This window comes from Dermochelys coriacea, chromosome 16 (genome assembly GCF_009764565.3).
Source record: "Dermochelys coriacea isolate rDerCor1 chromosome 16, rDerCor1.pri.v4, whole genome shotgun sequence".
Lineage (NCBI taxonomy): Eukaryota > Metazoa > Chordata > Testudines > Dermochelyidae > Dermochelys > Dermochelys coriacea.
In genome coordinates, this window is record NC_050083.1 from 17583255 (window position 1) to 17598052 (window position 14798).

Sequence of the window (14798 nt, forward strand, 5' to 3'; positions counted from 1 at the left end):
TTTCCCTATTGGCTCACAGTCCGAAAGGGTGTCATTATACAGTTCTAAACTCAACAACGTAATGGAGATTTTCAAAAGCACCTATGGGATTTAGAAGCAAAAAGCTCCAACATTTTTAACAAACATTCACAAAAACAGGGACAATTTGGAAATTACTCCCCTAGTTCTAACAGACTTATACTATTGGTAAAAATGCAATCCCAGTTATACGGCACACATTTCAAAAAGCAACATTCACTTCAACTTCAGGGCTCGATCTTTGCACGAATATGCCCCCTACTCACATGAGTAATTCAGCTGCCATCAATGGGACTATGCACACTTAGAGGAATGATGGTCCAATGATTAGAGCATTAGCCTGGGCCACAGGAGCTCCAGGCATTATTTCTGCTCTGCCACAAATACCCTGTGTGACCTTTAGCAAGCCACTCTGTACCTCAGTTCCTCATTTGTAAATGGGGGTCAGAACATGGCCTACCTCACAGTGCTCAGGTACTCTGGTACCTATGCTCAGGTACTATGGTAAAGGGGAGTAGGGCCATATAAGTACCTTAGATAGACATGACAGTCTGCAAGACCAGATGCTTTTTTTTGGTTAACCATCTTTCAAACAAACCATGTTCCAAAACCAATGTACTGTGTTAAATGTGCTCCGAATCACAGCAGCAGATGACAAGAAAAATTAAGAAGAACAGGCATGGAAGATGCAGCAAGGTAGTTAAGCATATGCTTAACTTTAAGTACATTAGCAGCCCCAACTGATGTTAATGAGACTACTCGCAGGCTTACAGGGAGACATATGCTTAACTACTTTCCTGAAGGTTTCAGAGTAGCAGCCGTGTTAGTCTGTATCTTCAGAAAGAAAAGGAGGACTTGGGGCACCTTAGAGACAAATTTATTTGAGCATAAGCTTTCGTGAGCTACTGCTCACTTCATCGATATGCATCTGATGAAGTGAGCTGTAGCTCACGAAAGCTTATGCTCAAATAAATTTGTCTCTAAGGTGCCCCAAGTCCTCCTTTTCTTTTTGCCTTGCTGAACTAGGCTATCTGGGGGCAGTTGATGAGGAAGAGAGATGCAAGGAGACTCTCCCAGGAGAAGACACTCATCAATAAGTAGCAGTGGGTAAAGGGAATGAGGTGAGGCTGTTATCAGCATAAGCAAAGGTAGCACCACCCAAAAAATCCCTAAAGCACGCCCCCATCCCATGGCTTAGTTTTATACAGTTATTTACAAGCTATTTGCATGTTGCTGCTATGCCCTGAGTAGTCGCCACCTTTACTAAACTTAAGTAACAAAGCTGCAAAATCCTCACCATCTGTTAGCCAAAGATAAATCTCGGACAATGCTAAACCAACCACCTCTCTAAGACATGCCTATTTAGTCGAAATGTCTGCAGAACATGGAGTGACTGCAGGCTGGCTCCAAAGTTCCGAAAAGGACTCATGACGGGACTGGGATGGGAGACCAAGGAAAGTGCTGCCAAGTGGCGTGTGCCCAGGTCGTTTAGTTTTACCCATGGTGCGGAAATGTTGCTCTCTTGCTGCAGTGATGGCATTTTCCTACATGATTAGTGGAAGTGAATGATGTGGAAGATGAGAATGTCTCACTTTACATATACACCATTAAGACTGAAAGCGTAAATGAACCAGCTACAGTATCAACATCTGAGGCTCATTAGATCAATCAGAGAAATGCCGAGAATGAGTCAGAGCAGTCATTTGACTGCGGGTAGAGCACTGAGCTGCACGGACTGGTTTTCACTGCAGCTGGGTTGTTCTTCCTCCCACTCCAGGAGTTCAGCCAGTCGCAGAAAAAGGCTACAAGCCAGCAAAATAAAAAGGGTTCGTATAAATAAAACCCCCTAACCCTAATCTTTAGGGTGCTCCAATGGGAAGCAGTCTCCATTCAACAGAATGTTATGCTTAGTGGCTCTTGCTAATGCAGACAATTTTCTGTTGGGTCAGTCATTCCAGCCTCACTTTGTATGGCATAGTCTAGAGAGTGGCTTTGAAAACCCATCTGAACATGATTACACCCCACCCAGACTGGGGATTTCTTTTTAGTTAAAAAAAACCTGAACACTGACATGCCAGAATATTTCATTTTGGGTATCCTCCTGGAGTGCCTCAAGGAAGCTGTAGTTCAATTGCCTTGCGTTTCCATTCTCCCTCCATGGATGGACACCATCACCAGACTACTACTTCCGTGATGCACTATGGCCAAGGACTCCCATGATGCAGTGCCTCCCGTCTCCAACAGGAGATCCAGTGGTTCATCGTGGGAGATGTAGAAGAGAATGGGAGCATGAGGCACCCAAAAAACCAACAACAAATCCCTGAGGCACCTCAGCTGCATCTCTAAATTGAAATATTTCTGATCTTACCCAAAATATTTTGGCATTCAAATGTTTGCTGAGAAAAAAAAACCAAAAAACAAAAAACAAAAAAACAAACAAACAAACAATCTAAATTTTCTACACAAAATGGACAAAAACTAATTTTTTAGTCTCATCAAAATTTTCCACAAAACACATTTTCTGACCTGCTCTAATAATAAACTGATTTTTGCATATCAACAAGTATTGGGCGGAATTCTCATCAGAGATGGAAAACGAAACCTGGCACCATTTTAGGGCTCATGAGCTACCAGGTAACTGACTTTCACCTGACACTTATCCTTTTATTTCTTATGTGTTACACCGATACAAATTTACTCCCATGTGAATTTGTGCAGAAGTAAATTAATTACCTCTATTGTATACGAGGAACTTGGGACAGCCCTTAGTACCAGGTTTTATGGTTCCAGAGATATCTTAGCCTAGTGGCAAGTTTTAAACAACAAAACAGAAGAGCTCTGTCTGGCTCCCCAATAGGTGTCTTGCTATTAAAGGCATGATGGCGAATGGTGATCTCCTCTCTCTTCAGGCCATGGTGAACCAGGGTTTAATTCCAGCTCCTCAGCCTCCCCTCCACTGCACAAGTGTTTTGAGAAGAGCTGCCTGGGAGAAAGAAAGGGGAGAGCTGCAGAATGGGGGTTCTAAACTTTGACCCCAATATTACAAGGACTTCAGCACCTGTGTAACCAGTCTCATGTCAGTAATCCCATTTACTTCAATTGAGCTATTCACATGAGTCACACTGCGCATGGGGTTAAGCGTTTCCAGAATCAGGGCCTTGGTATGCAACACACTCAATTGCTTAAAAGTATCAGAAACTTTGGACACCTTTAATTACTTATACAACTCGTGATCTACACCTCTCGGTGTCGCTATCACTAAAAAAGTGTTGCTGCAAGATCTCACCCTCTAGGAATAACTCAGATCTCAAGTTTAACCTGATTGCCTATGGCAAACAAGCCTAAAAATGGGCCCTAAAAATAAATTCTTTGCATGTTAATGCAAAGCAGTTCTAACAAGAAAGACCATATGCAGCTTTTGCAGTTGTAGGTAGCAGGTCACCCCCCAGCATGGAAAATGTTAACGGGGCTCTATCAGCTTGAATGTTTTTCAAAGCGACGAATTTCAAAAATTCCAGTTACTGATAAAAGTTCCCTTTAAATAGTATTTCCTGAGATCCCTCCCTCCCCTGCAGGCTATACACCAAGTGCTGTCAGATGCACAAAGTAAACACTGAAAACATGGAGAGAAATGCACTTTGCCTGCTAACGTCTTCCAGTTGTGGTAATCTAAGGTCTGACTTTTAACTATAGATGGTACAAAGATTTCAACCACAGCTGTGATTTTCAAGTTGATGGTGTCACTAAGTCTCTTAAACCTGGCAAGATATAGTAAAAGCTGTTCAGGAAGAACGACCTCTAAGGGTTCAAATAATACCAGTCTTTTCTCAAAACCATTGGGCTGTAGGAAACAGGTTGACTTTTGATGAGAACGACTTCAGTAAATGTTTTACCATTCCCAGCTATGCATATAAAAAAAAACAACAACCTTGAGCCCCATTTCCGGGGGTTTGTATAAAATTACAGAGAGCAGAGGTCAGAACGCTCACAAGAGTAACGAAAAACAATTTATACATGCTCAGAAAAAAAACTAAATATACCCTGATCAATATCTTTGATTACATGAATGTTAAATATTCCAAAGGTTACTTAAGGTCTACCAGCAGAAATTCTCCAAATCAGATGATGGGAATGGGGAGGGTCTTGTGCATACTTGTTTGATCTGAAACATAATACCCCATAATGGGACCCTTTGGAAAATCCGGGGGAAAGCAGCCAAGAAAAGAAAAAGAAAAAAATCTTCCCAGAACCAATGTTTCTGGCGCTTTCAGTTTCACTGGAAAGCTGGAGGGCTATGAACAATCCAGACTTGCAAGGGGCGGTGGGAAAGAGAAGAAACAAGGAAAAGGCACAGGGTAGATTCACAACACCTAAAAGCTTCTGTGGGTTGATTATTATTGGAGCCCCATCAATTCCCTTAATATTATGCAAGCAGAAGAAGTGGCCCCTACCCAAAGAAGCTTACAATCCAGTGGCTTTATGCTGCAATCCTTACTCACATTGGACACGACTTGCACAGACAGCCCCACTGACAACAAAAGGGCAGTTTGAGTGAATGAGCACAACGCTACTTAGAAAGGAAAATTCACGCCAGTGCAGAGCCGAAGTGGTGCACAGGCTTCCTACGCAGGAGTGAGTTTCACCCCGGGTCAGGAAGGATTGCAGAACTGGGCCCGTGTGTCTGTATCTGACAGACGGCAGTCTAAAAATCACAGCCTGTGTTCTTTGTGGGATCCTCTTTGAAAGGGCTTTGTGGATAAGGAGGGATTTGAGCTAAGAGCGGGAAGAGGTTTGGCACACCGAGAACAGAGAGACCGTTCCAAAACCCAAGTGCAATAGCAGAAGGATACACGCTCAAATTTTTGTCAGTTCACATCACAGAGTTGAGTCACAGAAGAGCAAAGGCCCGCCTCTATGTCACAGACTCCTCATTGCCCCAGAGTGCTCTGCCCAGGCTGACCCTAGAACACATCTTGAGCCCAATGGAAAAAAGATAGGTGGTGGGATCTGGGATTTCTTACTTGTACCAAGGGAAGAAATGACAAGCAAGGGCAAAGCATTTCATTGCACAGGAGCCCACTGCCGATACCCACAGCCTCTGGGTGAAGAGGAAAGATCCTTCTTCCTCTTAAATGATCGCACTAAAGACCTATTAAATATTGAGCAGGATTTGCCGGTTGTAAGTGGATCCTTTCCTCCAGTGGCATCAGTGGAGATTCATGTCAGCTGCTGGAACTCCCATTATACTGTATACTGAGCAGTAGTCCCTCAACACACTCCTTCCCTCCCCCCACTGTCAAGCTGAACAAGAGCAGCAAGTGCTCAGAATGCCACCGTCAAGGGCCACCCAAGGGTGTATTATACGTTTCCCATCAACCGGATTCCAATCCACTCACTGCACATCCCAAGCTGCCAGATTTCAAAAGGAAACGTGGTTCTTAAGCTGTAACCAATACAGGGCTAATTGTGACCAAGAGGATGCCAGGGAACATTGCCTGGTGGGGCCCAGCTGATAGGTTGGGCACACAGCATGGGGCTTATGCTGTTTGGGCTAGCAGGTTCAGTTGTATCATCACAAGAGGGTTTGCATTAAAGATCCAGCAGAAAATTGCATCTGTCAGAACCCTCCGGTGCATAAAACCGTAAGACGTGGGATTATTACTGGCCTCTACAGATAGTTACATGCCTGCCTCTCAAATACTGTACACATTGTGCCACTATAATCCCCTATAACTATGGCAATAGAGGATGCCTAGGGGCTCCCAGACACACACTAACTTCTGCCACTTTGCTGCAGTGCAGTTTTACTGGCATAGCTTTAAAAAGAGGGTTTGAGGGTACAGCATGCAAAAGGTTAAAAGTAGCCCTCTTTTAGAAGGTGCACATTCTCCAATGGAAGTTCCTTTGTGTGTAACAGGACATTAACCATTCTTAGAGTTCTGGCTCAAAACATACTTTACCATCCAAAGAGGCACTGCTGTCTCATGGTTAGAGCAAAGGTTCAGAAATAAGAACACTTGTATCCTGTTACGATCTCGCCCAAGTTTCCAGTAGCGTCAAAGTCACCCTGCCTGTGCCTCAGTTTCCCCATTTGAAAATTAAGAGTAACATACTTTGTGAAAGTATCTTTACAAGGCACTTCTCCTTGTGGTAACCTTGGATGAAGAGACACTAACAGGCTTGTCTGCAATATGCACCAGACAGATGCAAAGTGTAGAGTACAACATTTTAAAGGCACTCTAACTGCCCTGGGCAGACCCCACTGCTGTGCTCTCAAAGGCATCTAGTGCACGACTGAAACAGTACTACATCAACACACTACGAACCTTTTAGAGCGTGTCAATGTGGGATCTGCATAGGGCAACTAGAGTGAAACACTTCTGATCGCTTGATAATTCACACTGCTCCAGGGTGCACTGCTGCACCACATAGACAAGCCCTAAGTTTCATTTTTGATCTAGGAACCTCACTCCTTTGCCAAATGTTTGACTTAATTAATGTCCATTTACCTTTATGATCTACCAAATTCCCCATGTAGTTAGGTTCTTTACACCTAAAACTTTATTCCAGGGTCAGTTATTCATGGTACAAAGGAGGGTTTTTATTCTCGAAGTCATGATATATTGGAGAGCGCTAAAATACACAGGACAGAGAGATTGAGCTCATTTAACATGATTATTGTGCAATTAGATACTTGCTTCATAGGAGGTTTCACTCTATGTAGCGTACCCCTCCAGATGGCCAGAGAGCGATTTCATAGGTATGTCTCTGCATCAGGCTTTCAATTGTTATCTCTAGCACATCAGAAAATGCCACTCTTTCTTGAGATTCTTTTGCAGGTTGATTTCAATGAAATTTTATTTGGAACAAATCAAAACAAAGCACTTCAATTTTTCCATTTTTAAACCACTGTTGATTTTTTCCCCCCTCAATTTATTTATTTTTCAAAAGTCAAAATCAGAAGTAATCCTTTGATTTTATCACCACAAAACATCCCCAATCAATCCAAAGAGAAAATTTGTTTAAGATTTTTTTTCTTCCATGAAATGAAATCTAAATTTTAATTCCAATTCAGAAAAAAAAACAAATTCTGAAATATCGAAATTGCCTACCAAATGGAAACTTAGAGTTGCGACCACATTTGAGGACCCATTCTGGTTGGTGCTGAACAAACCCAAAGTAAGGGACAGTTCCTGCCCTGAAGAGCGTAAAGTGTAAGATAGTCATCCAGCCACTGGTTCTGGACTAGTAAAACCCTGTCCCACAGTATCAGAGCCTAAATGTGGCCTTTTCTTTAGGCATATGGCATCAGTCATCACTATCAATTAAAGGCTAAACATAGTAATGTTTAAACAAATCCAAACGGTCTGCAATATCCTGCATTACAGAAAGCACTGTCTGGTATATGCTTGAGCAGCCACAGAAATCTGAAATTCATTTGTCTTGTGTTTTAAGGAAGTACAGTAACAAGGCTTCCTGTACATACTTTTAGTATTTTAGCTGAAAACATCTGTTAGAGACACTGCACCTGCTGAGTGTAGTTTTAAAATTTTGGAGCACCTCTCCCGCAAATAAACTACAACTAAAACACTTTGCAACATTTGGTAAAATGAAAGGATAAAAAGTTTGTCTAGTAACAGAGTCAAGGTGGGTTGTTCCCCCCACCCCTCTTTTCCATTTATCATAGCAGCTTCTTAGTTCTAAACTAGATTAAGTTTTTATGATCATAGGATTACAGACAATATGAAGCTTGATATTATTTTACCTCCTGCCAAAAAGCCATATGGCCCTTGCTTTGAAGAATTTTTACACACACAATTCAACCTGCTTTTTCCATTTTTACTGTTCACCCTGGTATCTAGAGCCCCAGGCCTCTTAATGGTACCACTGCAGTTTTAAAATTTTAGACCAAATGTTCTGACTGGATTTCAGCTGAGCTACAAATCAGCTCACTCTAAGACAGACAGGGATGTCTCTCTGCAATTCTTCAGCTCTTTTAAGTAACTAGTATGCTACAGCAGTCTAATCTCAGCACGTTCATGTCAAGAACAGACATGGTAAGCGCTAGGTGGCTTGATGGGTTCGTGCAGTCATCTTTCATTTCTGTAAGTAAAGATCTGCCAATATTATGCTCTCTCTCACACCCACACTCTCTCTCTGCAGGCCAGTTACACTAAAGAAATACACACACTCTTTTTTTGGAGAATTCTTCTCACATCCCAACCCACCCACCCACCCACCCCATTTGACAAATTGTTCAGCAAATAGAACCATTTTTATCTCCGATTCTGCCCGTTTCTGGATACACAGCCAACTACCACGCAATGGTCATCTGACTAGTCAGCAGGGACATATAATAAGGAGAAATCTGTTCTGTAGGGCATTCAATGTGAGGATTTGTAAACAAACAGGGGACATGCCCCAGAGGATGAACTCCAGTGTTAAGATCAGATGTTGGTCCATAGCAGTTGGTTACATTCAGCTCTGCTAATGGCCCTCCTTCTCCCCCCACCCCCACCCTCCAACCCCTACAAGTGCTATTGCAAAGAGCTAACTGGAGAGTGACCACTCTAAAGAAAAACACGTTGCTTTTAATTCTTTCTTGGCTGCAATAAGCCAGCAAAACAAAGGATGGGAAAAGCAGAGCTGTTTGCACTGCCAGAAGCTTGGCTGTGGGTGGAAGGGTGGGCGTTTAGCTGTCTTTGTTTATCATGGCACCAGAACACATCCATTTACCCAAAGCCTTATAATTTTCAATTACCTATATTATATCATATAATTCTCTCTCCCTCCCCCTTGCGGCAGAGAGCAGGTTATAAATAAGTGCCTGGTTTTGAAGGCACACACTAAAATATTGCCATAGGGGTATTAAAATAAAAAAAAGTGGGGAGATGGTTATCTTAGGGGACTTTTTTCAAAAAATGGATTAAGAAATTAGCAACACTTGTGCCAATTCTTTCCAATGGGAATGTGTCTGCCTGAATCCCTTGAGTGATTCTGAAAAAATCTCCCTTCTAATGTCCAAAACCAAGAAGAATTAAAGTTATATCCTGCTGTATTCTGACTCTGGCAATATTTCACACCACAGTTGCTTGGAAAAAACGGAGCACATTGTAGACGTTGCTGAGCCCCCACAGATCCCATTGAAGTCAGCGGGTGATGCGAACGTTCTGTACCTCTGATTATTGGAGCCTGTCTATGAATGATGTTTTAATTAAAAAAAAAAAAAAAAAAAGTAAATTTTACATTGTCAGACATCTTAGTTTCTGCAGAGCTGGGGCATCTACACATGTGCCTTGGTGCATTCTTCAACTTCCCAGGCTACGGTGCAAATGCACATCTCACTTAGGTTTTCATAAAGGTTCCTATTATTGTGGAATCCAAACAGCATTTTGAGATCACAAGATGCTGCTTCAGCCAACAAGAACTGAGGAAAGGCTGGAAGAGCAGAGCAGCCGCCAACACAGGAGAATCCAGAAATCTATTGCAGCTCTGTCTGCAGAGCTCCTGAGTCAGCTGCATCCTGGCTGTCACTGGAGCTCAGCCATCGCTGTTCCCAGTGAAACCAAACAAGAGTTGTGGGTGCACAGCACTTCTGAAAACAAGGAGGTGGGATGGGGGAAAGGGGAAGTCACAGACATGGAATTGCCATGGCATCAGGTTCAGAAAGATGGGCCTAGCTTTGGACTGTCTAGACCTTTTCAAGACTAGTCCACAGGGCATCCTGCAACCTCTTGGGAGAAAAAAGTTATTTCTTTACATGAGAAGTGATTCCGATTTTTTAAGTACGTGCTGTAAATTTGTACACCAAGTTTTCATCTGACCGTATAATAAGGGCCCCCCACATCCCTATCAGCCCAATATATTTCCCTTTCCCTGAAGGCTCCTCTACTATCTCCTTGCCACTTCCCTCCTTCAAATGCTAGTGCTGCAACCACTCATGCATGCTACATTCTCACATCGCTGTCCCTTGCCACGCACCCCTCCTTCCCCAGGCACCAGCCACGCAAAAACAAACCATGGGGGCGTGCAACTTCCTGAGCCAGGTCAACGAGACACTAGCAGCAAGTGAAGACTAATTGATCAGATCAAAGATGGGTCTGAAAAACCCTTGCATCCAAAAACTCCCCAAACATTTGGAAGAGTTAAAACCCACATCCAAGTTTTGCGGCTGAGGCCCATCTGTGTGAGCCAGGGATGTGCAAAGTTAAACCAACTTTAACAGGAGTCTCAGTACCAGAAGCAACACACCCACCGAAACAACTGGCTTATCTCAGATGCGAGAAGAGAGAATATCCCCCTATATTTCAGGGGACTTATGACTGGGCTTCCCCTTTTGATTTTTATAGCAGCATCACTGCGCACCTACAGTTCACACCGCGAGACACCCAGGACTCGTAAAAAGGTTCTTTGAAACATTCCATCAAGTTCAGCAGAAAGTCAGGTCAGTTAAACAAGCCTGGGAGTACAGAAGAGAGAAGGAGGAGGTTAATAAATAGCACACTCCACAGGTTTATGGACAGTGAATTATCTCCCTACAAAAAAGAAACCTTAAGTGTATTACTACAAGTTATTGGAAGTGAATAACTCCCTTTCATGAACCTCACTGCCTCCGCGCTGACTCAGAGTGATGAAGTGTTTAATCCATATTTATGTACATCTTATCTCATTACATCTGGTGCCAACAAATTGAAGAGCTATGCAAGAGCTAAGCTTTATGGTATTGTTGTCATTAAATGCACATATGTACAGCGCAAAAACACAAACGTACTTGGGCATTATTTTTGTTCCCTTTGCTATTACAGACAGGATTCTTCAAAGGACTGAACAGTCCCATTGCCTTCAGTGGGCGTTAAGGGTGCTCAGTACCTCTCAGGAGGAACTCAGTGCATTGCAGGATCTAACCCTAAATTGAAAACAACAGTGTACTTCTTCCTCGGAATCCCACACCCACGGCTGCTGCAGTGAAGCCACACACACATGGGCTGAGCTTTTCAAAAAAAGCTTGATTTGGCAGGCCCAACTTGAGACACCTTGAAGAGGTCTCATTGTACAGAAGGTGCTGAGCACCTGTCCTCAGAAAATTAAGCCTTTTTAAAGGCATCTCGTCAGACACCCAGAATTGAAACGCCCAAAACCATTAGTTGCTTTTGGAAATCTCAGCCAGGATCTTGGCATGTCACTGTCACAATATTATTGCTTAACAGCAGGGTCTAAAAACAGGGGGAAAGCCCTGGAAGCAAACACACCCCCTGATCTAAAGCAATTATTTTGGGTAATTATGACAGATGGCAAGAAAAACTATGCAACACCCAAGAAAAATACACATCTATTTGCTTAAGTCCTGCGTTCCAGCATCCCACGATGACAGCAACAGAACTTTTCACGTCTATAGCTCTTTCTGCCTTAGGATCACAAACCTTTTACCAATGTCAATCCAACTTCAACAACCTGTGAGACAAGCCACTAAAACTAGCAGAGAAGTGACTCGCCCAAGGTCCAACTGCTAATGAACAGCAGAGACAAGACTAGAACTCCTGACTTGCAGTGTTTCACTTTTAACCGCCAGACTATGCGGTGTCTTCGCAATTGAGAGTCCGCCTGTAACGGAAGATCCGTCTGTCAGATTCACCAAGCAAATGCCCACATCCTCCATAAAAGGAGTATTTCAGTCACTGAGGTAGGACTTATTTCTTCAGCAATGAAACAACGGGGCAACTATTTTCAGTTCTCCGAAGTCCAGAGCCTGATAAAAGAGGGAGACAGATCTTTGATCCTTCGGGCTGCCCAGACAGATGGAAAGCTGGCCTAACAGGGCAGCTAGGAAACCCCATGCACTACGAGGTGGCATAAAGCCAAAAATCCCAGACTGAGGGAAAATCCTCTTGGGGTCCATTCTAGCCAGTGCAATGAAAGCAGCCCCAAGGCTGCTTTTATTCTTGCCAGGGAACGACCGAGCCCTCAGGGTTATAGCGGTAGAGACGGGGTAGAGCATGACCTAGGAAGCCTCCCCACATGCACTGAGCTCAGACACACCCAAGCATCTGGCCCTAAGAGTTAATGACAACGTAAATCTAAGGTAGTAATACATAATGGGGGTCCCTCATGCTCAGAATAGGAGTCAATAGGAAAATGGACACAGCAGTAAGACAGGTTTCAGAGTAGCAGCCGTGTTAGTCTGTATTCTCAAAAAGAAAAGGAGTACTTGTGGCACCTTAGAGACTAACAAATTTATTAGAGCATAAGCTTTCGTGAGCTACAGCTCACTTCATCGGATGAAGTGAGCTGTAGCTCACGAAAGCTTATGCTCTAATAAATTTGTTAGTCTCTAAGGTGCCACAAGTACTCCTTTTCTTTTTGAGCAGTAAGACAGCGGATTTAAAATCAGCAGTAGTGCCACTGAAGTCCGTACTGCTTTAGACCAGCTGAAGATCCGGCTCACTATATCTAAAGGAGCAAAGCATCAGCTTTGGAAATGTAGCCTGTTGTTGGGGGGAAGGAGGGAAGAATTTGAGAGTTCTTTTAGGATTTTTCTTATTATAAAGAACCCAGATGTCCATCTGAAACCTCCTGCACATACTAAACGGTAATGCCCCTTTATTTACAGGCAGCCTATGAAGGTCAACAAGTAAATACAAAATAACTACATGCCCCTGCCTTTTTACTTGATAATTACCTTTCAGCAAGTCCAAAAGTTATTAGTAATCATTACCTAACTGGCCTTCTAGTTTGGAGGACAGAAATAGCTATAAGTGATATCTGAAAATGGAAACACCCTGCACTGTTACTCTGTGCTTACCATATAATTAAATGGTCAACCATTACTCTGCATTGTATATAAAAGGCTCTTACATGGCATAAGAGTCCTGTAACCGAAAAGTGTTATTGATCTAAGTAATGAATGGGCTCCACGAAGAATTTTGTGTGTATGAAGTCTGCATTTGGCCAGTGAGGATCTAAATTAAAGACTCCTTTGCTCTCTCTGGAGTTATACAATTTGCGATTCAAAATGGAAAGTCATTTCCCATGTTATTTAACCTCTGGTTTGCTTTCAGCAGAGGCAGAATGATGTCCTAGAGACCAGTCACAGCTAGATTGTGAGTGAGATAGAAAAGGAATGGGACGATGTGCAGCTGGTATGGTCTCAAAGGGTAAAAAAGCAGCTCCAATTAAACAACTTTGCTGAGCCATTTGGTACCATAAACTGCAACAAACAAAATGTGAAAGCAAACCAGCATTCTATACAACAGTTCTTCCCCCAGCCCAGCTTCTGCGTATCTGCGCTTCTGCGTATCTCAAAACAACAAAAGTCCCTGTGCGGTTCATAAATCATGAACTCATAAAACAAACTCCTTCAATTGCAAGTTCCAGATAATAGTCCCCAAAATAAATTAGGCAATAAATATAATATAATCTTTCCCCATCAGCCTGTGGAAAGCTACTCTTCAGATAATCAGAAAAGTGGATGCCTTCACATAGCATATGCCCTGTAGCTCAGGAAAGATAAAGTAATGCATGGCTCCTAAAAGAGCTGAGTGACTTAACACCAGTATCGCCCAAAGAATAGAATATACTGCCCTGTGTGTGAAGGCTTCCCTAGACCCGATATCCATCAAAGTAACATTAGAGCGCTAATGCCATTGAATTCTAGTAAAAGGGATATCAGACAGATACTCTCTTGTCAAAACCATTCAGAAGCTCCCTTCCACCTGGGCTTCATCCAGAATTCAGTGCTGCCATTAAACACAGAAAAAGGAAATTCTCCCTTTGCTCGCATATCTATGTGACACACAGCACAAACAAAACAAAATTATTGTCTGGGGGACAATTGGTTGGAAAAGTCTCTGGATAAATTTTTCCAAAGCATCTAGGGGATTAACTAGCCCAAGCCTGAAATCTACTCGCCATCATGGAAACAACTGGTCTATATGTATATTTGGTTATTGTATCGCAAGTGCACCCAGAGGCCTCAACCGAGATTGGGACCCCACGGCACTAAGTACTGTATGTTCACCAATCAGGAGACAGAAGCAATTGCAAATTTAAGGAGACAAAAGTGAAGGGAAACAGAGATGTGAAGTTGCTTGCCCAAGGTGAGCCACCAGGCCAGTGGCAGAATAGGAAGCAGAACCAAAGTCTCTTGAGTTCCCGAGCTCTGCCAGATCCACTAGACCCACTGCCCCCAATAACATCATCTCAGTAAATAATTATACATTTTTATGAGCAATCATTACAATATTTTGTTCCCCAAAAAGGAAATCTGTTGTGTGCCTGGGAGATGTCACTCATCAGCTTACTTGGTCTAGGTGAACAGGCAAGAAGAATTTTGAAAGGATGCTCAAATTCCTGTAGAATTGGATCTTTGAGCTGAATTGTAAATTGCTCCTGGCATACGCCTGCCTGACATGTGCTTGGGTGTGCCACACCCCTGGGTGGGTCATCAGCAGTAGAAACTGAACCAGCATGGGGACCTGTGGGTTCGGTTGTGAGCTGGATGAAACCTTGCTGTGCGTTGAGTTAAAACCTTGTTGAAACTGATGGTGAACAAGTCCTCCATTTAAGAAACAGTTACGGGGCACCACCTAAAACACAGCCTAGCAGAGTCTGCCCAGAAACTAGCCCCATGTGGACAGAAGGGTCGACTGGGTATTGTGACCAAGTAGGTGTGGGTCTGTCGGAAAACACATAGAAAGAAACAGAATAGGCAAGACTGGGGGGGAAAGCAAGAAAACCAAGCAATAACCTGTGAGCACAGTGTCACCCTGGGGCTTGCAGGGCTG

At 43.1% G+C, this 14798-nt stretch overlaps 1 protein-coding gene across 6 annotated transcripts in view; it reads right to left on the reverse strand.

Annotated features, from left to right (window-relative positions):
* VAV2 (vav guanine nucleotide exchange factor 2) overlaps window positions 1–14798 on the reverse strand; it is a 316349-nt gene that overhangs the window by 237807 nt on the left and 63744 nt on the right. The window lies entirely within an intron of this gene.